This window comes from Emydura macquarii, unplaced genomic scaffold (genome assembly GCF_026122565.2).
Source record: "Emydura macquarii macquarii isolate MOO-44397 ecotype Brisbane River unplaced genomic scaffold, CSIRO-AGI_Emac_v2 contig_968, whole genome shotgun sequence".
In the NCBI taxonomy this organism is placed as follows: Eukaryota; Metazoa; Chordata; order Testudines; family Chelidae; genus Emydura; species Emydura macquarii.
Window position 1 is genome coordinate 3,616,456 of NW_027131105.1, and position 24,169 is coordinate 3,640,624.

A 24,169-nucleotide genomic window follows, 5' to 3' on the forward strand; every position below is an offset into this window, starting at 1 on the left:
CAGAGCGACTGGGGGGAGAGGGGTGTACACACCCCACACCAGACAGAAAGAGGAGTGTTAAGGAGCTGCTATGGGCTCAAGCAGTCCTGGGCAGGGTCACCCCACATCTGCAAGACATGTCAGACCTCCAGGAAGGGCTTTAAGAGGGGAGTTGGGGTGGCTCCCTTAGAAGAAGCTGTGGGAAGAGAATCCTCAGTGGCTCTGGAGGAGTAGGGCTGAGGACAAAGAATGCTTGCAAGCCGACAGCTAGTTTGCATCTCCTGAAAGGAAGATGGGCTGGGCCGGGCCCTGAAGGACTAGCTTGGACTCTTTCTAGTGACTTGCCTGAGGGCATGGAACTGGACTGCAGCTTGCTAAAGGCTCCTAGAAGGAAGAGGGAACTGTGGCATTTTTGTGACTGTTCATTTGTCTTCCTTTTGTCCTCTCTGGTGAACTGTCTCAGAGACTGGGAGGCTGGCCCCTTTCAGACAGAACAGGCCCTGACTGCACAGACTATTTAGCTGCCTCCTGGTGGGGACAATTTAACTCACCTGCTCCACCTGGGGCCAACTCAATTAGCTATCAGCTGCAGCTGGTGAGGGATAAGGCACTTCTCACAAAGAAAGGAGTTAATATGTGTGGAAGGAAGCTGAAGGGAGAGAAGGGATGGTCTCTGCAGGCCCTCTCCAGTTAGAGTAGAGGAGCTGCCTGGAACAGGGAAGCTCAACTAGGAACAGCAAGGCAGTTACCGGCTTCCCCAGATGAATAAAGAAGCAGGAGGAAGCTTCTGGAAATTTCCTGGGGACACCTCAGAGTTACCTAGTTCTGAAGGAAGCAGAGATGGACTGCTGAGAAAGGAAAGGTTTGGGGGACTTGCCCTGGACCCTGTTGTCCTGTATATGAGGAAAAGCCCATGTTGGACTGAAAAAGACAAACCCAGGAGGAGGAGATACTAAGTGTGTGGGACTATTGTTTAATCCCAGGATGGGAAAGCCTATAAATGTCTTTGCTTAGGAGGAGATACTGGGGAAATTCAGCATTCTTCCACTTGGATGGGTGAGCTGCCTGAGTACTGAGGAGTATGGGCAGAGACCAAATGGTAAGAGTTGCATCAGAATCTGGGCTTTTCTTTAAGACTGTGCCTGGGTGGGTTTGAAGCCCGTGTGTAAATAAAGGAGCCCTCAATGCTAGTGGCTTTTTGATGAAAGGGTATTTGTGGAGTGATTTGGCAAGACTTGCAGGGGCATGCTCCTGCCACATGGGAGAGCCAGGTAGCCTCAACACCTTACATGGCCTTTTTAAAATAATCCTGAAAGGGGCATGTAGTAGGACCCATCCTGAGGGCTGAGTCTCCCATACCCGGACCTGTACTGCTGGCTGACTGGACACTGATGACTAGAGGCTTGGTGAGTATGAGGCCCTGTCACACCCCAAGGGAGTGCTGGGGGAGGGTAAGACAATGATAGGGGTTTATAAATAAGACAAAATAAACTGTTCTGGAAAATAGGGGTGAGGGATGACTGCACCTATGAATTCTGGGACTTTGCTGATTTTGGGCAACCAACTGTGAGTGGGGGTGCAGCAGAGGAACAGTTGAGTGGTGCATTAAAGGGATATTTGTGGGAACATGAGCTAGTTCTGTTAAGAGAACCCCCTAGAATTGAACCCAGCTATTGTTGCTGCCAATGCCACCTGGCAGAAGGCTTGCACTAGTTAAAGGGTAGTTTACATATAGCTATATAATAGTACATGATGCATATTAAAAATAATAAACTGTTGGCATAGAACACCCCTTGTTTGTGTCCCTTGTATGTATTGAAAGCCTCTTCAAGGTTCTGGCTATAAATGGACTTCTCTCTAACATTGTTTCTTAGGCCCTCTATTTTACTACCTCTGTAACTTTGGTTTGGAAATTTTCTGACCTGAAAACTGTCAGGATTAGTCTGGAGGCAAGGGAGAATGCTCCCATGAAGTTCTAAGAAAATTCATCAAATGTTCTTGAGCTGCAGGTCACTTTTAGTGATCCCCAGTTTGAAATTTTGGCTTGATCTTGCTTGTTTCTTTTTTTATGTCAAAATGGCTTATTACTACTCTTTTCTGACTTTCCACATGCTCAGAATTTAAGTACTGTCTATATTTGAAGGAAACTTATTATAATTAAACAAAGCTAGTGACTATTTTTGTTGTGGAGAGTTTTGAGACAATCCTGCTTCTATTGATGTCAATGGGAAGGATTTTTTTTTTTTAATTTTTATTGACTAGTAGGAACAGAATTAAGCACCATAGGCCAGATTTTTCAAGAGCTCAGCACCCAACATCTATCATTAGTCTCAGTGGGAGCTACTGAGTCCTTGGCCACTTCATTTACAAGGGCTCGATTGTCAGGTGCATAAATGGGAGCTGCTGGATTGCAGCTCTTTTAAAATCTAGCCTTGTAACTTTGTGTGATCATGTTTGTTCTTTCTCATCTGCATCCAGCCACTAGAGGAGAACATGCTCTCAGAATTAGGGGATAGAGAAAACTCTTCTTAGTGCAAGTGGAGCAGGGCTACCTACCTGGAACTCTAGGCTCAGAGTTCTTGTGCTGAATTTGGTGTGGGGAGTGTGTGTGTGCTTTATTCTTAGTTTTATACTTCTCCACAATAAACTGAGCAATTTTTTAAAATTAAAACAGTTTACAATGTCTCAAACTTGAATCTTTTGCAATGTCTAATGTTTTTGTCCCTCCAGATGCACTGAAGTCCCATGAGCCCACAAAATTTGAAATATTTCTAGATTCTAGATATTGGCAAGAAGCTGTTTTCAAGGGTTGAAATAGTAAAACGTCTAGTTATCAAACACTATGAATTTCTTATATATGATTGTCTGTCTGTGGAATATAGGGGGAGGGGAGGAGGAATTTTTGTTGTTGACTTTAGAAGTGGCCTGAGCTAATTTTCAAAAATGAAGGAAACACTTACTAAAGTGGGGCTTTTATGACCAAACATTTTGTTTCTATCCAGTGAAATCCTGGCCTCATTGTGGTCTGGGGGGTTTTGCCATTGACTTCAATGGAGCAGGGTTTCACTTTCATATGGCAAGAGAAGTGATTAGTAATGTTCAAGTACCCACTAGCTCACTAATCTGGACTTGGTTGTCTTTTGGAAGTGGCTTGGTGCAAGTCTGAAATGCCTCCAATTTGGAGGGTGGAAGTTCTTTTGTAGGATGGGTAATCAGGTATTTGTTTGGGACATTCACATTATCCCAAGTATTCTTTGCAGTGTGCCTCAAGATTGAATGAGGACAGTTTAAGAGCTTTAGTTCAATCTCCAAAAGGCTTGTGAAATTTGAGGTGTGCCTTGGGAAGGTTCCGGAATGCCTCATGAATTGGTAAATTCAGGTTGGTTGAGGTTGATTTGTAATCATTAGTATACTCACAATCACATCAAGAAATGGTAAAAGTGTGTGTCGTATACACACGCTATTTTTTTTTTTCTTGATGTTATACTCTTCCTTTTTAAAAAAGTATATGTACAACACTAGTCTCAAGAGACAGCAAGTATAAGTACTTCCCCAACAAAATCAGGTGAACTGATAAATATCTTTAAATTAAGAGGAGATATAACACTATTCCTTAGAAGAAAATATTTAAATACCAAAATCAGGATAAAAGTAGTGTACTATAGAGCCTCCCAGCAATCTGTAGGTCAGAATAAAAGTAGTTGTATTATGTTGGAACTATGCATTTCTTTATATTAAGAATGTTTATGCAAATTGTGTGCAGTGCGGGATTTACTGAGAATTACATCTGTGGTTCTTTAAATACTTATACAATATGTGCAGTGTCAGTCAAACTTCATTTCCCAGATACAAAACTTTCTTTGGACTGCAATTCTGTAACCACTGAGGCAATAAGCCTCATATTTTTAAGGCCAGAAAGAACCATCACAATCATCTAGTTTGACCTCCTGCACATTGTAGGCCACAGAACCTCACTCCACTCCTGTAATAGACTTCTCATCTCTGGCTGAGTTACTGAAGTTCTCAAATGATTTAAAGACTTCAAGTTACAGAGAATACCCTCACGCACATTTCCTATAGTGGTTACACCACACCACCTCAAAAGATATTTGGAAAAGTCAAATTTAGCTTCTTTCAAATAAACGAGAAGCAAGGCATCTGGTATACTGCTACTCCATCTGCATGTTTTGTTTTTAATGCCTAAAATATAAGTAAGTGGCAGAAAACTGAAAGAGCAGTAACTGAAGTTTACCAGAGATTAACATAAGTGCTGAAAGCTAAAATATTTCTTGTATTGCATCTAAAGATAGTCATGTTGCCAGAGTGAGTGGAATATCTCTGGAGATGAATGCAGCAGCTTTTTGGCTTAGGGCATGATGTGGAGAGTTCACTATAGCCAGTCAAGACTGCAGGGGGAATTTTAGGCAGGCAGACTGTATCTACCCAAGCTGGGACTTGGTCAGGAGTCTCGGGTTGGTGGCAGCAACTCCTCTGACAGGACCAAATGCTCTGATGCAAAAGCTATGGAAGATCAAAGTGGTTCTGCTGTACGTGGAGAGGCTGAGCATGGAGATACTATGCAGGGAGACTTTGCACCCTCACATTTCATGGAGCGCAGCGTTGCAGCAGTCTTAGCAGCAGGCCCATGGAAGGAGACCTGGTGGTCTGGACATGGCTGGAGGGACTACAGCTGCATTGAATCACTGACAAAAAGCTGTATTGGGGACCATCTTGTGGCCTGTAGACTGCTTCAGCCCTGAAGCCACCTATGGTTGCAGTGATGGCTGTAGAAGGGTGGGTGAGAGAGAGAGAGAGAGGAATTCTACCTCTCCCCATCTCCACCTGAAATAACACCCTGTGTTGCCCTGCACACAGCACTGGTTGTGCACATGGGTTAGGATTTGGCCCACAATAAGTGCTATGAAAATAACCAAAATTCCAGATGAGACAGAAAACCACAAATGCTCTGAAAGATAATCCCTAATATAAAGGGCTTCAAACCAATCCCTGGACCTGAACTCTGCATTCTGTTCTTCAAATTTGTTTGGGCGGGGTGGGAAGAAGGCAAGGCTGGGGATTGCAATTCTGATTTGCCACTGTTTCTGTAATGGGCTAAATCAAATTTCCAACCTGAATATTCTCAAATGTCAAATCCAGATCCAAAGTTTGCAGCTTAGGGACATCCAGAGTTACTACTCAGTGTGTAAATCTTTTGGCACATAACAAGCATTTTTAAAAAAAATCTATCCTAGATAGTTTAAAAATCAGCTGAGTCCCAGTTTGTGGTGGTGTTAATCTGCTTACATTTGCAAAGAGCCACCTGAAGGATCAAAGCTGTCCTTTAGGCTCTTAAATTGATGACTTGGGAGCCCTTAAAATGTCATTTTAGGGTGGTACATTAACTGCTAAATTGAATGTCTCTAAACTCAGTGCAGTTTACAGCTGTAATAAATACAAAATTAATGTTGCCACTTCAACTACCAAGAAACACCAAACTGTAAATTGACAGAATTTTATCAACATGCCTTAACAAAAACAGCAGTATATCACTTTGGTATGCTGAGAAATATTTATCTTTTTGGGACAGCAAAATCATTTGCAGAACATTTTAACTGCTAAATAAATACTTTATTGGCAACTTCTGAGGCATCATAAATGCAGTCAATATAAACACAGCAATGTGCAAACCAGTTCCAATCTCCATTCAAGTAACTGCTGGCTAATTCATGGCAGCACAGGACTCTGAGTTGTATCTGGCTGAGTCTCAGCATTTGGAAAATCTGATTTCTTCCTGCTATTATAAGCAAGCTTACTCAGTTTAGTCACAAATTCTGACAGTGAAAGACTCATCAAGCCAGTAGGCCTTATGATACAGCTGGTCAGCACTGGACTGAACCCCAGTTTTTGTAATTAAACTTAATTTTAAAAAACTTAATCCAGTGCTTATGAAAAGATCTGGATTCATAGATGTGGAGACAGGTTGTCTGCCTGGCTACAGAACAAAACCTCATGGGCAGTGGATAGTGCAAGCTTTCTTCCTACTCTCCTGCCAACGTACTTCAACTCTGACCTGGAGGTATGTGACTCCCAATGTCCATGTATCCTTCGCTTCTTTGTTGAGGCTGCCAATGAGCTGCAGTGAGAGTTTTTTAGAATGTGGTCATCTGTTCATTAGAAATCATGATTGGTTTCACAGAAGCCATTGAACAGCTGTCAAAGGGTAACAGCTCTTTCTGGCTACTAACAATTCTCACTGGTCTGGGTTTGAATCTGTGACCTAAAGATAAAAGGTTGTATATATCATTACCAACTCCTGAGCCATCCAATCTCACTCACTGCTCGTTAAAACTGAGATTATGCTTCGTGCATTATAATTATTGTTAATATTGCCTAGCACTTTGCATCTTCACAGCACCAGTTGATATTCTGCAGTTCCTTCTCTTTAAGTAGTAACAGACATGTTCGTTAGAACACCACACATTTGTCACTACTATCTGTGCATTTAGAAATGTACTTTATATTTGATTAATACATGTACAACACATTTAAATATAGCCAACCCATGTGGGTTAAATAACGCCACATGTTTCCATTAATAAAGATTCCTATTCCTATGTTCCAAATATATTCTAAGGATTTTGCTCATGCACATGTACATTTATAGGAGTGCAGTGTCGTAAACATGTTAGGAGTTTCTTTTGTCAATAACCACTATGAGCTTTCTATTTCTCATCTTCACTGCTTCTTAGACTCTTTGGAATGGACTGGAAGAAATTCCATCAGACTATTAACTTTGTACTTGGAAATAATTAGGTGTCCTTTCTGAGGGCTCAGTAGGTGGGGATTTTTTTTTTTTTCTCTGATATTCCTGCCCTTACCCACCTCACTCCCTGGATTTGTGTGTTTACAAAGGAATGTTTTTCCTTTTCTCTAGCCACTCCTCTTCTTCCCCTCTTCCCTCTCCCCCTCCCCCCCCAGGGTTAAAATACTTACTTCTGTACTTCTTGTAGAAAACCATGTTAAAATGATAGCAAAGTTGTCATCAAACCATTCCAGACACACCCAATTTGTTGTGATTTGATGATGATGATTTATTTTAACACTTCAGGAGTTTTTTCTGTTTGAGTTTCCTGTGGTATCCATCACAGTGCTTTATATGGTACTCTACAGAGTAAATGAGACAGACGTCCTCCTCCAAATGGTTTATAATCTATTCAGACACTGCAAGGGGTGACAATTAAATAAGGGTGGTGTGTAGGTATGAGGAGGAAAAGGCTTGCAGCAGAAAAAGATCACGGGTTGCCAGGTGTCCAGTTTTTTACCACAAAGGCTGGTCGAAAAGGCTACCTGGTGGTATCCAGTCAGCAGTGCTGGCTGGACACAGTCTGGTTACCCGCAGTAACCCACCTCTGCAATTGAGGGGGGGGAGCGGGAAGCATAGTAGCAGTTGCTGCTGGAGTCTGGAGTTGCTGACGCATGATGGTGAGAACTGGTTGGCTCCTGGACCCAGCTCCAAGAGGTAGGTACTGGTGGCACCACTACTACCTTGGGGGCGAGGGGACTCTTATTTGCCCCTACCCCTCACTCCAGGGAACGATACCCTCTCCTCTGCCCTGCTGTGCCCCAATTTCCCCAGCCTGGTCCCTCGCTCTGGGGACTGACCTCTACACCCTCCCCACTGTACCCCAATTGCCCTTACTCGGGTACAGTGACCAGATAGCAAGTGTGAAAAATCATGGCCGGGGATGGGGAGGTAATAAGCATTTTATATAAGAGAGAGCCCGAATATCAGGGTTGTCTCTCTAAAATCAGGACCTCTGGTCATGCTACTCTGGGGACCAATCCTCCCCACCCCACTGTGCCCCAATTTCCCCAGCCTCTCGCTCTTGGGACCAACTACACATACCTCCCCCCACCGCACATTCTACTGTGCCCTGATTGGGCAGGCAGGCTCCATGGTCCTCTCCTCCCAGCCCAGCTCTCCAGGCAACAGGTGAGTCCCAGGGGGGAGGGAGGTGTGAGCAATTGGGGGGAGGGAGAAGAGTGAGTAGGGGTAGAGCCTCAGGGAAGAGGCAGGGCAGGGATGTTTCTTTTCAGCCATTAGAAAGCTGGCAACCCTAATCACAATATGTGTGTATATATATTTTTATGGATCTTGCTAGTTCACGTTTTTAATGTATAAGTGCTGCTCCTTTTAAAAACTGACCAATTGTCCACTAGTGTTCCTAGAAGAAACTGCAACTAAATGGTGTGAAAAATAACAGCAACTAAATGAAGGAACTTAGCCTCCCATTTCAATCACATTTCCACTTTACAAAGGTTCAATTTGATGTTTTTTCTTTTGCAAATAGGCTTACTGAATCTAGAATTAGCCCTGTTTTTGAGCTGAAAATTTCTAATTCTTCCAACTTTATATTTTGGGAATACAAAATTGATCTTTCCCAGAATAAAATTTTAGTTTTTTACATTAAAATATCATTTCGCATGTTTCAGTATGAAAAGCTTCCTTTCATGAAAAGCAAACTTGGGAGCTGTAGAGAAAAATCACTATTTGCTCAGTGCTAGTAACTAATTCATTTCCCCCATACCTTCTTATCACCTGTATAATTCCTTTCCATTAACAGGAATTTTCTTTGTCCCATAAAGTTATGATTACTACTTCTGTTGAAACTATTTCTCTTTGAGAGGTTTTCACTTAATAGCATTTGTTGTCAGTGAATCAGATCACACAGCAAAACAGAACACTGTATACTGTACTACTTGAGCAAGGATTTTTCATGCCCTTATTTGGAACATCATGAGATGCCAAGCCCAATCATTTTCCCCTGTTTCCTTTATATACTAATGGTGGCATGTTTGCAAGGGAAAAACGGGGGGGAGGGGCGGGATCCTTGTCTTGTCTTGAAGCTGGGATAAGTCCATAAAAAGTAGCAAATAATTATCCAAGACAATTTAATCATTTAAAAAATGTAGCTTCAATTTTGTCATCAAACCAACAAAAAGACAGAATTATATAGGTAACTGTGTTTTGTAAAATAGATCACTACAGGATCAGGGGGAGTAGCTGTTTTAGGAATTTGGTAATGGGCCGAAGAGATTACTTACTTCCAGGCTGTCAAATCCATCCCAGATTAACAACGACTCAAAATTGTTGCCATCTGGTGGCTGTTGTGTGACTGATGTGAAATGAGTTTTGGTCCCACTGAGTTCCCGATGGACAAGTGTCCAAATTACAAAACTATCACCAACACAATGGGCCCTAGCTGGAAAATGTGCTTGGTAGCCTCATCAGTGAGGCGGAGAACTGAAGAAGATGGAGACTGAAATATCACCTGCCTGAAAGCGTCCATCCAGGACCTCTTTAAGGCACACTGAATGGGCAGCATGGGGAGGCTTGCATTGCCATTGCCCATGCTGTCCTTGTTCAGTGATGAAATAGAAGACTTTGACATAAAGACAATCAAGGGGATCAATCCAAAGGAAATCTAACAGAAGGAATCCCAACTAAATCTGCATCTTTCCTAGTGTATATCCTTTAAGGATTACAGATTTTAGGAAAGCTATCTCCATGTATTGGGAACTCTGGCTGGCCTACCTCACTCCCCTCCTCCCCCCCCAAATGATCTATACTATTATGTGTACTTGAAGCACATCTTCACTACTCTCAGCTGTGTGCTGTCAGACTCGTTAGTTGCATTTGGTGTAAGGATTATACCTTCTTCGAAAGGATATTGAATTTCTTGGGTTATCCATCTGACCTCTCTTACATTTCAGAGTTTACTGTTAATCTTGCCTTTCCTAGTAAGGAGGGAGGAAGTGAGGCTGAACAGGAAGGAAGTGAAGGCACTTAAAGTCCTCTCACTTTTCAACAATGAGTGAGGACCCCATCTCCCACAAGAATAGGATTTCATGCTGGCTCGCTGACAAATATAAAATGAAACACCTGTGTGTAAGAAATGTATAGCTAGCTGCATATATGCCATTGGTGATCCATCTGCAACCCACCTGCTAATTGCTTTGCTTGGTATGATTGCTTTGCTTGGGAAATCTTCTAGAATGAGCTAATGCCCAGGAGATGGTTAAATATTTTTATATTGGTTCTTGTTTATCTCATTATCCTAAAGAAATAATGTGACCTAATTGTAGTCACTCAATTCCCTCTAAATTTAAAGCTTCACCTTCTCCATTATTAATGAACAAACATAGTTGGAGCAGCAGAAATACATTGGCAGTATCTGATCAATGGAAACAACATGCTAGTAACTGGGCTGAAGACTGAACAGGATTGCCATGAAGTCATCTATGTGATATTTCAAATGTTCAATCCAATAGGAATGAAGGCCCATGGTTAGTTTGATGCTATGGCAACATGCTGTATGTAGTAATAATAATGGATAACACATTTGTCTACCATCTGAGGAAAGACTTGCAATTTCAAGAGCTATAAGCAAGTTGGGTAATTTTTCATCATGTGGGATATAACTCAATCTAATACATGAGGCATTTAATGTGTACCACAGACTCTCTTGTGATTTGATTTGGGTTTTTTTTTTTTTTTTTTTTTTTTGGTTAAATGTATTTAAAGGGAGAAAAAAGTCCTTCCACTCTAGTGGGATACGTATTTCATGGTGTGAGCAGTTTCCCTGAGTGTTTGAAGCATGATTAAAAACATCAGAAGAATGCTGTATTGTGAAGATGAAGATGAACATACATTATAAATGAAATGTATCTTTCACAGATGTGACTGGGAAATATATTGTGTTTATAATTGGGTGGACACAACTGACAGATGCAGAAGTTGACTCAGTCCAAAAATCCATTGAAATAGCCCATGTTGCTAGGGGTTGTTCTTGGCAGTAACTACAATTTAATTCTTCCTTAGAAGGACTTTTGCTTAACTGAACATCCAGGAAGAAGCCAATGAGGAGATTCCTCACAGAAGAGGTAACTGTTTTTAGGCATTAACCTGAATTTCAGGTTTTGTCCATGTTAAATCTCCAACTTGACTTTGTTTAAAACTCCAGTTTTACCCCTATTAAGCAAAGTATGTGAGCATGGGTTGAAGTCCCAGGACTTCAGCATGGCCTTACCCTTTTGCATGTGCTTAAGGGCTCTGCGGAATAGGGATGGGCTTAAGGATGCATTTAAATGCCTTGCACATGCAGGGCCTTTCATGGTCATAATAGGTCAATGGCAGTTTTGCTTGAGTAGGATTCTGTCAAACTCTAGCACTGTCTTATTAAAGAATGGTAGGATAGTATAAAAACAACATAGTGATTAGAATGTCTTGGATCTAATAAGCAATTTTGTGTGGTTCACATGCCTATGCATTTTAAATATAATTTTAAAAGAATTAATCACATGCCTTAAATTCAAGGAAGGCTAAATCTATTTTGTTTGAAAAATTAGTACTAATCTAGAATTAAGAAAATAGTTGTTCCAACTTTTGTTTTAGGATTGGCTTGTTAAATGAGATTACAAAACCAACTATCACCTACAGAATGGGATTTTACTAATGCATTACTATTCATTGGGAATCCAAACACCTTCCCAGAATCAGACAGACTTCCATGGTCTTTTCCTCCAGTTGCAAACTATATAGTCAGAGAGAATGTCAAATCATTTTATTAAATTGGATTCTTTCACATCATTTGCCAAATGTTTGAATCCAAATACCCTGAGCCTTTTCATTTTAATGATATTGTTAATTACACACTAGAAACTTCCTGGACACCTTTTATTCTGTTAAGGGAAAGTCATTGGTGGGGGTACAGCAGGTTAAATTAGGCTAATTAACCTGATAGGCTGCAATTGAGGTAGAGCCAGGGATGGAAAGACTGATTAATGCGAGAGCCTGGCTGGGAAGAAACAGGCAGAGCTGCTGTAAAGCCAGGAATTTGACAGCAGAAAGGGGCTGCAGGGGAGGTAGCTTACAGTCACTCCCTGGGAGAAGGGAGATAAGTGGTCCCTCACTGGGAGGAGAGAATCTGGGTGAGTAAACCCAGAAAGGGGAGGAGCCAGAAGATGTAGAAAGGACTCCAGGGAAAGAGCAACAGGTTCTGGGAGCAGGCAGTCCACAGTTGCTAGACATAGGGTCTCTAGACTGGAACCTGGAGTAGAGGGCAGGCCCAGATTTTCCTAAACTGAGCAGAAGACTGTCTAGGACAGTCATCCAATAGGACTTTGATATGTTGAAAGGGGAGGACCATAGTGAGCTGGCCAGAGGGTCAAGCCATGAAGTGGGAGCATTCAGATCCCAGACAGAGATAGCAAGGTGTGTCAATGAGTGGCAAAAGAAGGTGGTGGACCTGGAAGGAGCTAATCACCAGATTAGTCAGGAGGAGGTGTCCCAGCAGTGAGTGGACCCAGTTACATTCACCCTATGCAGAGGGTCATCTGTAGTCCCTTGCATTACCCAAATTCCATTTTAAACCCTCAGAATTTATGTGGGGCTTAAATGATGCATAGGACTTCTGCTAGCACAGAGCTGGATGTCCTCTTTTGGCCCCAATCCTGTGACCAATAGTTTTTTTGTATTACAGTAATGGCAAGAAGTTCTAGTTTTACAGCATGACCCCATTGTGCAGGGGCTATACAAACAGAGGGAAAAGATGGTCCTTACTTTAAGGAATTTACAGTCTAAGTATGTAAGACAAGTGATCACAGATGGATACAGATGGGGGAGGGGGGCGGGGAGGGAGAGGAAACAATGAGACCGTATTGGTCAGCATTACAGGAAATGGTCTTGGCCAGTAGGGTAGGTGAGGGTAAAGTGGGTAAACTGTCTTTCGGGGATAGGGAGTTTTAGTTTTGTGTTAGTTCACTTTTTTTTTTTTTTTTTTTTAAATGTCATTGGCCTTGGCAAACCAGCAGCCTAGCTGTTAAGTGTTTTTTGTGTTTGGAGGCATCACAGCAAAGGAGAGTTTTAAGGAGGAATTGTGTGTGGGTGGAGCCCTACTGACTTCAGGGGGGGCTCTCCCCAGGTGTAGAAGTCTGCCTGCATACTGTCAATTATGGAACAGAGGCTGTAGTGTTTGTGGCAGGTTCTGCCACTAAGGGAGTTTGTTTACTGAAGTGTAATTAATCCCAGTCTTTGTATAGCCTCGGTTCCTGTTATCTTTACAGCTCTATCAAGAAACGTTTTACTATTGCATCGAGCTTTTGAAGTTCCCTTTACCCTGGACACTCACCACCTCGTGTGTGGTACTAAAGGGTAGTCCTAATAAATTGCTTCTCAGTGTTCCATACTGAACCTTCCTGCTTTATGGTTGTATGTTTATCAAAAGTTGTACTTGGTATGTTGTAACAGAAAATTCATTAAGAGCAAATTTAATATAAGAAAATTCCCTATCTTGATAGTTTGATGCAGTCTTTCTTGATAGCAGAGTGAGACTCTAGGAATGCTGTTCCTGTTTGACAGCATGAGAAGTCAGGTCTCAGGGACCTTCAAAGTTGTAAAGTCTGATTTGTTTTAGAGTGATTTATTATTATTAGAGTGATTTTAAAAAAGAGAAATTTCATTATATTTGGTCTGATTCATACACGGTATTGTGAATTTATTTGTAGTATTGTAGCACCTAGGTATCCGAGTCATGGACCAGGACCCCATTGAGACTCAGTTTAAACACATAATGAATTAGTTTCTGTCAAGCTATTTTAAACTGACCCATGTGCCAATTTTGTGTAGCAGTAATAACACATGTAGAACTTCATATACTTGACATGTATAATTCAGGTGGTTTTGTTGGTATAGCAGGTTCTATGTACCTTTTCTGTAGGAAGCATTGTAGTTTTTGTCCCTGGTCCTGCAATCAGATCTGCATAAGAAAACCGCTGTGGTCATGTTGAGATCCATAGACTTCAGTGAGGACTCGTGATCATAAGGGTCTGTCAGTGTGGAACAGTTTCAGGATCAGAGCCTAGGCCCTGATCTAGCAAAGGCTTATGTATGTGTTTATCTTTAAGTGTGGAAATAGCCAATGACTTCACTCTCATGCTTAAAGCGAATCACACAGGTTAAATCCTGATAGGATCAGGGCTTAGAGTAAAATCCTCAAAAACGCCTAAGTGACTTGGTTAAGTGTCAGTGAGATTTAGGGACTTAGGTTTTTAAGTCCTAGTTTCAAAAGTGACTTAATTTCCTAAATTAGAGGCTTTTCAAAATTGTACTGTTAGTCTGTAACTGATTATCAAATTTGCTTTTTTATAACTAATTTAACACCTGAACACAGCTGGTGTAAATGACTGTATGTCTGTAGTGGCTGAGAGAAATGATAGATCACAAATTAGGGATGGTTGTTTTGTGACTTTATTTTGTATAATGTAAAAAGCGTTGAGGGACTCCAGGTTTTCCTCCATTAATTTCTAGTGGTAATTGAAGAGGGATTCATGTATTTACTGCTTGGTGTATTGCCTTATCTGCAGTAGCTATTACTTAAGACTGACAGAATGAGAAAATGCTTCTCAAAGTACACATGTTGCTTTCATCTAATCAGCTCTGAGATGAGGAGAAGGGTAAGAGCCAGCTCTAGCTCCCTTATCTGTCCTTTCCAGTTTCACAGTAGGCTTGTGATTCTGACTGGAATCTATGTTTAAGTGTGTTCAGTTTCTGAGGCTCACCTTTCACCCACAGCATTAGCTTGCTCCCCTTCTTCCCCTCCCTCCACCCCCGAAAGAAAGATAAAGCTCACTTTGGTCCTACATTATCCAGTCTACCCAATTCACATGTAAACCATGTCATGAACATGGGGAATGGTTTTTATTTCTATAATGGCTGACTCAGCATCCTCCGTGTAAACTTTGAACCTAAAACCCAAATCTGGACATACTTGTAATGACTTTTCTAGTTCTTATTTCTTGTGGAACAGGAAGCCTGCATTTGAGACTGGGAAATAAAGGAGCTGCTCATAAGATTTTTGCAAGATGAATCAGTGAGGGCCCATTTGCACAGCATGTACCACTACATCAGGGACCTGGTTACAACCTCTGTCTGTGTGGCTATTGTTAGCTGGGTGAAACAGGACACTGTATTTGGACTGCAGCCTGAGTTGCAGATGGGCTCCTTGCTTTATGCAGAATACAAATAGGGGTGGGTGGGTTGTCTCCTTCAGTGAAACTCTGCACATCTATTAAAAGTTCATTCAGCATTTTCTCTTAAATGTAGAATTAAGGCATTTGGGGAGAAATATTGGATGCTGGTATTTTGTGGTATTTACTCTTGTGGGGAGAGGAGATGTGTTTCTGAGACTTGCAGCAGGCCAAGACCTTGTGTGCTGGCATGAAAACTGCAGACCTTCTCAGTCTATCCTGTGTCTTAACTTTGGCTTGTTTTACCTCAATATAGTCCAAACTCTGCCCTCGGATACATCATGCATCTGGCGCCCACTGAAGTCCATGAAAGAGGCATGCAGATCTAAGAAACGGCATATGGTGCACATGACTGTACTTTAAAGGAAAATTCTAATGAAATCCAATGCAGAATGTGGCAAAAGCCCCAATCCTGCAATTGATAGCAGATTGTTATGCCCATGCAGAAGTTTCATTTACACGTAGACTCCACCCATGTACAACTAATTGCAGGACTGGGACCTAAATCATCATTGATATCTTATATATGGTAAGAAGTAGTCATGTGACTTGCCTGACGTGTATCAAGCTAGGATGATAGGAAATGGCAGGATATTTAGATTAAAAAATAGGAGTGGAGGATGGAATAAAGGAGGGGTGTTCTATTTCTCTATTTTCTTCATCCCAAAATGTATCCATGTAATGTTTATGCTTGTCATCTACAGAACCCTGTACTAATCAGAGCATCAGCCAGAAAGACATTTTCTGATCTTCATGTCCTGATACATTACCAGTTTGTTTCCCTTGAAGGCAGAATTGCCATTCCAACCTCTAGCGTTTTGAAAAATTGAGTCAGATACTCAATCATGAGATTGGCTTTTAAAAAAAAAAAAAATCTTGTGACTTTATTTTGGGTTCATTGTTTTTATTTCAGCCATTATGAGTCTGTGGTGAGGTGTAAACCCTTTCTATACCAGTGTGGGATAAAGGAGAGCCAGACATGAGCCTACTTCTGTGATATGTGACAATAGCCCAATAAGCCTGTTCTGTAACATGGAGAGGAGAGAGACAGTTAAGGATTAGAACCAGATTGAGTGGTTCTGGTAAAGGAAGGACTGCAGGGCAATAGGGAGAATAGACCTAGAAGAGGTAGTTGGGAGTTTCTGTTTTGGGGAAAAGAACTTTATAGAGAGGCCTGAAGGAAGGAGTTTGTTCTGTGAGGCTGTCCCTGAAGAGATATGTCAGCTGGGGAGAGGGGAAACTCCTAAAGTAGGCCTCAGAGAAGAAGCCTGGAGGGTCCAGGGGAGAGAGCCTTGTGGGGCAGCATCTGGAATAGGGTGAGGAGGAACGCTGCAGAGCCTGAGACGGGTGAAGAGTTTGCAGAGGACTGAACCCAGGAAGGCTGGAAGAGTTTTTGGTTCCTTTGCATTCTGAGGTTGGGCATGGTTACCCCTGGAAGGGGTGGAACTCTTATTGTGACTTACCTGTAAGGCCAAGTCACTGCACAGACCACTGCAGTGTGAGGCAGACTGAGGCATAGGGGCTGCCATGGGCAAGCGTTCCAGGATGGTGAATCTGACAAGGTCATATTTATTGTAAAGCTTTCATCTGAAAAAATGATAGCTAGAATCTTACTTTCCAAAAATAAATCTTTATTTAATAGACTCTCAGGGCTCCAGGAGCAGGGCTTTAAGAAAAACACTAAATACCATGAGGCTTGCAATAACGGTGCAGAAGATGGCTGCCCCCAGGTTTTTCACAGCTGCTCTGTTCTAGCAATAGAAAGTGTTTTAAAAAACTCTAGTATTGAAGGAAATTACAGTTAAAAAAAATGTAATCACAATTTGCAAAACTTTCTATAGTCATTTAAGGCAGCAGGAAAAATAAATCACTGCAGCTTGCTTTTAAAGTATGCCCACTGCTACTCTAGCACTGTTCTTTTATCTCTAGGCTCCCAATCTGCTGCTGCCTCCAGAGACAGGCTGTTATACCTGACAATGATGTTGGAAGAAATATTGCAAAGTGCACTGAAAGAGAGAATTACAAAATTCTTCTGTATTTAAGGCCAAGACTCCTCATTTTGTCCTATCTGTATTAACTGGGTTAAGAATACCTTACTTGCGGGAGTATTGAGGCTCATTCCATTAATGTTGAAGTGCTTTGAGATCCTCAGATCAAAGTAATTTAGAAGTGCAGGGTTGGGTTTTCAAAAGCACTTAGCATTGGCCTAACTCCGCTCCTGTCGATCCCAAAGTTAAAACCTCTCACTGACTCTAATGGGAGCAGAGTTAGGCCAGTTTTGTGTGCTTCTGAAAGTCTCACCCATAAATTACTATGTAGCGCTCTACCAATATTGCTGCTACATAGGGGAAGTAAGGCAAGAGGCTTGGATGTAGCACAATGTGGAACTTGGCACATGGCATTTTGTCTGCACAAATGCTATTTTACTCTGTACAGCGCAACCCCCCCCCCCCAAAAAAAAAAAAAAAAAAAAGTTTCCTGCACATGCATCCTGGATATTAAAATATCACTGGAATAGTAATGAGTCAGGTTATGAGTCTGTGTTGTGGGGGCTGAGGGTGGGAATCGTAATGCTAATATTTCATTGCAAGGTTTATATGAGCATTTGCTTGAAGGACTTGGTATGTCTGATGGGCTAGTTAATACGTAGCATTTTCTGTTTAATATCTTTCAAGCCTTACATTTTAAATGTTGCATTTATCAACCCTTTTTTATTAAAAACACAAAACAAGACCACTCTCGCCCGTCTGTCATAATCCACTTTATTGTATGCTAAGGAATGAGAGGCCAAGCCACAAACTTGACTCATTTCAGCCTCAATGGCTTTTTAAAAGGTCTCCTGTTTGAATCCTTAATTATTAATTTTGACAAGTCTGAAATAATACATCATTATTGTTCCCCACACAGTCTTTTGTTCACTTCAGCTGCTTTATTAAAACAGTTATTTGTATGGCAGCCAAATGGCTATGAATTTAACCTTTTCATATGGCGGAAGTGCAACTGGAAGTTTTGACTGGCTTCTCTGGGCTGCAGTCCTCAGCTTCCTGTGTTTCTACTCAAAAGGTTATCTAATATTGAAGTTGCTGCTTCATAAGATGGCTGAGACTGCCCCCACTCTGACGATATAAAAAGGACAAGGATTTTCATGTGGAGGAAAGGATGCAGTGGAGACATTTGCCATATTCATTTATCTTTAAACATAAAATCTTGTGATCATAGGGAGAAAAATATAGCAAGCTGCTTGGGATTAAAGACTAACGTGACAGATGATTAGAAATGGTAGTCAAGTTGACTTTTGAGAGCTGAATATGACTAGGAAATAGGTACTCAATATTTGGCCAATAAAACTTTAAGTGGGTGTGTTTGAATGCTGAGTACCACTGACTTCAGCTAGAGATGCGAGTGCCCAGCACTCTTGGAAAATGGGCCCCTGCTGTTCAGGAGATTTAGAACCCTTTCTTTAGCATTGCAGGATTGATGTCCAGTCTTTCTCTATTTCCATTGAGTTGGGTCATACTCTCTGTTGTTTGCAAGCAAGAGATGTTTGCAGGAGACGCCACTGTGTCTCTCTGCCATTTTATTATCCCCCTGTGTTGGGAGGGAGCCCCCCTGTGGTCCATGAAACTGGCTTTAGGGTAGCTTTGCAGCCAGAGAGCACCATGAGATTGAGCCCCAGGTTTGTCCCACAGAGTCAGTTTAGAGTTCTAGGACTGTCTGCCTGTCTCTGGACATTCTGGGATTGTGAGCAGTCAACAGTCAGGCCCAGGAGCAAGGAGGAGGTTAGTATAAAAGATGGTCAAACCTCAGTCTTGCAAACAAAACCCAGTGATCTGGCTTTACTCAAGAGAAATAGAATCCCCTCTCCCCCCATGCTGTGTGTTGGGGCCAGGGAGCTTGCATAAAGAGGTAATGGCTGCTACTGCTGGCTGTGGAGAGGAGGAGTAATAGTTTCCTTCCTTCCCCCATGTGTGATTCAGGCTTGTGAATCGGCACTATACCATATCTGCATTCATTGGTCTCGCCCTGGCCTGTCCACATTTTATCATCCATAGGGAGCTCTCAAGCATCCAAGGAGTCCTGTGTCTGCAGTGTGCATAGGTGTGTGGAGATGCTCGGCATGGGCTCCTGATTACCTGGTCCCCTTGTGCATCAGAAGCAAGGTGTTAGGGTCTTGCATGCTAGTCCAAGAGTGGGAAGGGAGTTGCTCTTAACTAAAGTCCTGATTCAGCAAAGCGTATGCTTAAGTACTTTGCTGAGCTGGGGCCAGAATAGTGTTTCATTATATATCCTCTAGATCATCTCATTCACTTACAGAAACCTACTTTCCAGGTATCTGGATTTTCATATGGGCTGGGTACTTTATAAGTGCTGTTTGCCAAACATTTCTAGTGTTCTAAAAAGAAGCATTCTTTCCCATTTTCATAATTTTCCCATTGGTATTTTAATATACTCTAACTTTTGAACATTCTGTGTGGTTATTACAAAGTAAAAATCAGCAATTTATATAAACATTAAATCTTTTCTCTAAATATTATCTGTGACATACTTTGTAAATCTCTCCAGCTACAGAAATGGTTCAATGGAAACAAGAATCTCTGAATGTCAGATGAAATGGATTGCATTCTATCTGAAGCGGTACAAGGGGAAATCTATTTTGCTGCACTTCAGTATTATTTGTAAATATGACAATCATTGCCATATATGTGCTTGCTTTAATTGGAATTGGAATTTACTTCACTCATGCTTTAAGTAAAAATACTGAAATATGTAAACAATTTTTAAAGTATCAGATGTATAAATATTAAAAGGTAATGTTTGTAGACTTTACGCTATTCAGTTTCAAAGGTATTTTGAGGAGAACTTTTAGATCCATTTTTGGAAAGAAATATGTACAGTACTTTGACAGTATTCTTATGCCTGGAACTATTAAAGTCACATGACTGGTGTTCTGAGCAAATTACATGAAATTCATCACCCACAAGTATTACTTTCATAAGGAAAGAGAGAGACTGCAAGTGGGCAGAGAACAAAGACTGAGGGGAGAAACCATTGCAAATAGTAATTTGTGAACACAAAATGACAGTGTTTTTTGAAGGCTAGGTGTGTGAACTTTTACCTTTGCAGGCATAACTAACATGGGTATCAGCTGTTACTATGTTCATATGTTCTCTTTTTTTATGTTTCTCAGTGGATTTTATTAATGCTTTAGGGGGAGCCGTTTAGGAGACTAGTCTATGTGAGAACTGATCTCACAACGTTTCAGTTCCTGAATGGTAAAAACGACATGACAAGACCAGATCATGCCTCACTTTGGGCCCATGAAGAGCATTAAAGAAGTGCACTGAGACCTCAAACATAAATATAAACACAACTCTTGTTTCTTTTGAGTCTCTTGTGTAGCCCACATGCACATCCATAGCACCTGTCTGGCAGGAACATCAGCTCTCTGGAGCCCTTGGATGCATTCCACTGGGAAAAGGAAGGAGGGCAGTACTACTTGTAATGAACTGTATCCAATATATTCAGTGCAAATATGATTTACTTTTCATATTAACACAATAACTGATTTTTCTGGAGCACATGACAGTGCACGGATGTACACCACAGGGTAGAATTAAGCTTCAGATATTCAGATGCTATAAGAGGGATATAGAGGTACCCAAATAAGCATTTTGAACCTTATCTGTCAGGAAAGCAAAATGAGCAAATATTAGATGGATAAACCTGAAACTGTGATTTGGGAAGGATTTTGTATTCATTATTTGTACTTTAGTACTAAAATCAGGGTGCTTGCAGGCACTGTTCAAAAAACTGTTTTGGCTCTTAATCGGGTGTTGTCTGGTGCAATCATCCTGGAGGTGTGGTGTGTGTGTGTGGTTTTTTGAGGTGGCACTGTCAGTGCTGAATAACAGATTAAGTGATGACCATAACTGGTTTACAAATCTGTCAGGAAAGTGAAATTCCACCAGTGGGCCTCCCAAAGCAGCGCTGAATTCAGAGGAACGTCCATGGAACTGAACTTCTCTAACCCATTTCTCATTAACAGTAAGATTTTTTTTTTTTTTTTTTTTTTTTTTTAAATTCCCCTTCCCCAATCTTAGATACAAATTCGCTTCAATGACTTGATGTCTTCATTTTACTCTGAGTTGGAAGAGTCTCTTGTTTTGAAACAGTTTTGTAGATTTTTGCAGTGATTTTTACTTTAAAACTCTGAAACGATAAATGTCATGTAAAATGTAAAACCAGTCAGTGGAACTATTTTCTTCCTCTTATGTTGGTGCCATTAGTTTAACTTTGTGTGAGTGTAAATAGTGTTTAGCTTGGAATTGGTTAGGTCAAATTAAATCAACTGGCCTAGAAAACAAACCTAGCCTTGTATGTGTAGTAATGATTTAGCTATAGTGGCAGTTACGTGGGGATCTCCTAGCAACTGGAAAGTAGGAGGATGTGTTGGAAAGAAAATTCTATATTCTGAGTGATTATTAACAATTGGTGTAAGCAAGCTGCCAAAAAACCAAGAACCAGATTATGTATGTATTTGCTACAGGTAGGAAAATAACATCATCATTTAAAACTCTGTGTAGGAATGCATTTGTAAAATGCTTGGAATTGAAAATTGTGTTGCAGTGTACCTGAGGCTACAATTGTAGGGCATTATCACTGTGTGTTTAATGAATGTATTTCATATTTTTCCTAGAGGGAAACATCATCTCTTTGAAACTGGTAAAGTACCTCCAATGAGTCTTTTCACTTTGTTCGAAGAAGTCCATGTTACTCTAGTAATTTGGTATCTCTTCTTTTTGTTTTAAACTGGTGTCTTGCACATCAGTGTGTGCCCTATTGTAAAGGCAATGTGGAAGTAGGGCTGGACAGGAAGTGGCTTTTTTGGAGACTTTGAAATATATCCCCTTGGGTGCATTGGCTTGAACTCTAGATCTGTTAAAAAATTTTTTTTTTGGTGGAGGCACTCTTGTGGGATGTGAAAAACCCAGATTCAAGTCCTTGTTCTACCCAAATTGGAGCAGGGACTTGAATGCAACTCTCCCATATCTCAAGACAGTGCCTTAACTACAGACTATTGGCTAATCTAGTGGGAACATCTCATTTCTGCTGTTGGAGCTGTTCCACTTTGTATACATATCTAATTAGGAGTGGGGAGAGAGATTCATACTCAGTAATGCAGTTGTTCTGGCACTCACCTGAGAGGTGAGAGCGTCAGATTGAGTGCTCTAATACCTGGGTTACAGAGTGAGAGTCAGTCTCTCTGTCCCAGTGAATATTTATATAAAGTGGAACAACTCAGCAGGAGAGACTGAGGTACACTCAACCCCCAGAAGCCTGGTGATTAGGGCATTCTCCTAGGAGGTAGGAGACCCATGTTGAAGTCCCTGCTCCAAAACAGAAAATTGAACGTGTTTTTTTGGATCTCAGGTGAGTGCCCTGAGCACCAGGCTACTGGCTGTTGGGTTCCTTTCTCATGAAAGATTTGTCAAAACAGACCCTTCCCTTTTCCCCCTCTCCCTCCCCCACCAATTAAAAATTCAGTTTTGACAAATGACATTTTCTGAAAATTTCCCGACCAACTCTATGTTCAACAATCAGTGCCACTGTGAATTAGGCTGTATTCAGCCTAGCAGAAATAAACATGGGCACTGATAGTCAAAGTTTGCAAAAGGCCCAAACAATAAACCCAGACTCTCTGATCTGAACACTTCTGGGTTTACTGGTTTACAGTCAAGCTACATTGTTCCCAGAGTTTACTATGTTCAAGTTTAGTCTGTTATAGTGATGGTCTATAGCTCATACCTTGTGTCCAAACCTAGATCTGGGGATTTAATTCAGGCCCATCTCTAAATCTTCTACTGCAGCTTATGTGGATTTACCCAAGATATTGTATGAACTGGTTCACTAGTCCCCATTCATAAAGCAACCCCCTCAGCCTTCTGGAATCCCTTTTTAGAGCCACTCTGTGACCCTTTCCTCAACTGTTCACATGAAATGTCTGTTCACTTCTGGTGTCCGCGTGTGACCAGAATGCAGTGAGAAAGAGCTGTTCTCATTATATTTCGATCAGGAGCAGAAGTGTTGCATATCTCATAGGAAACCCTGTTCATGTAAGTTTTCTGGCCCAGTTAATCAAATTGAAGTGGCCTGGATAGACTTCAAACAAGCATTTGAAGTTTTGGATGCCTTTCCTAACCAAACCAGAGCTCCAAGTCTTTGGGGGTCTGCCAGTTTCTGAGAAGTTTGAGATTGCATTATTCTGGCTGGATATAGTTGCATTATGGTGAGATTTTGGATCGTCTTTAACAATAGAACTACATGCAATGACCTGTGTTACAAACACCTGGAACTTGCATTGAGTTCAATGAAGAACACAAACCTCTTGAGTTTGGGCCCTAGTTATGTGGGAGTCTGTGCCCAGTTTGTGACTTTTGGGGCTGGGAGGAGAAATATAGGACACTTCTTGTGGTGTCCCATGATTTGGTCCCCAAAGCAGACAGAGCTTGGCAGTTCTGACTACATTTCACTTCTCCTCTGGGGCATTCTTCAAACCTAAAACGTAGTGGACACCAGAGGGGGGACAGAAATCTTCCAGAACCCTTGCACCAATCTCGGTGAGCAGAATCGACTGGGCTTCATTCTGATGAAAACCTAATAGAGCATAAAGGAATACTATAATAATAATAAAGGTGGGTCCAGCAACATGCAGATTTCTTCTGGCACCTCATTTTGAAACCTAAGTAATCTTTGTTTGGAGACTCTGAAGCAGCAACAATTAAGGCCTTGTGCTAATTGCTCGTTGTCTTCCCTTGGCTGATCATGCTACTCTCAGCTTGTATCTCAAACTTCCTACTTGCGGGAAAGGGGGGAATGCAGTTTGTCACAAGTCCTTCCAATAGTAATTTTATTCTGGAGCTGGAATCATAATCATGTCAATATCGGATAAACAGATGTTTATAGTTAATCCATAATTTTGCCATAAAAAATATACAATCCCTGGAAGAAATTGAAGGGGAAGGCATTTTTTAATTTACTGTGTATACTCCAAAAATTTAAATTGCTGTATGGCCTCCAAAATCAATATTGTATGTCAAAAGGC

At 41.3% G+C, this 24,169-nt stretch overlaps 1 long non-coding RNA gene across 1 annotated transcript in view; it reads left to right on the forward strand.

Annotated features, from left to right (window-relative positions):
* Nucleotides 1–627: 627 nt before the first annotated feature.
* Nucleotides 628–24,169, forward strand: part of LOC137150112 (uncharacterized) — a 39,760-nt gene continuing 16,218 nt past the window's right edge. The window contains exon 1 of the long non-coding RNA XR_010918916.1: nucleotides 628–1,078. This is a non-coding gene — a long non-coding RNA (uncharacterized lncRNA). The remainder of the gene's footprint in view (nucleotides 1,079–24,169) is intronic.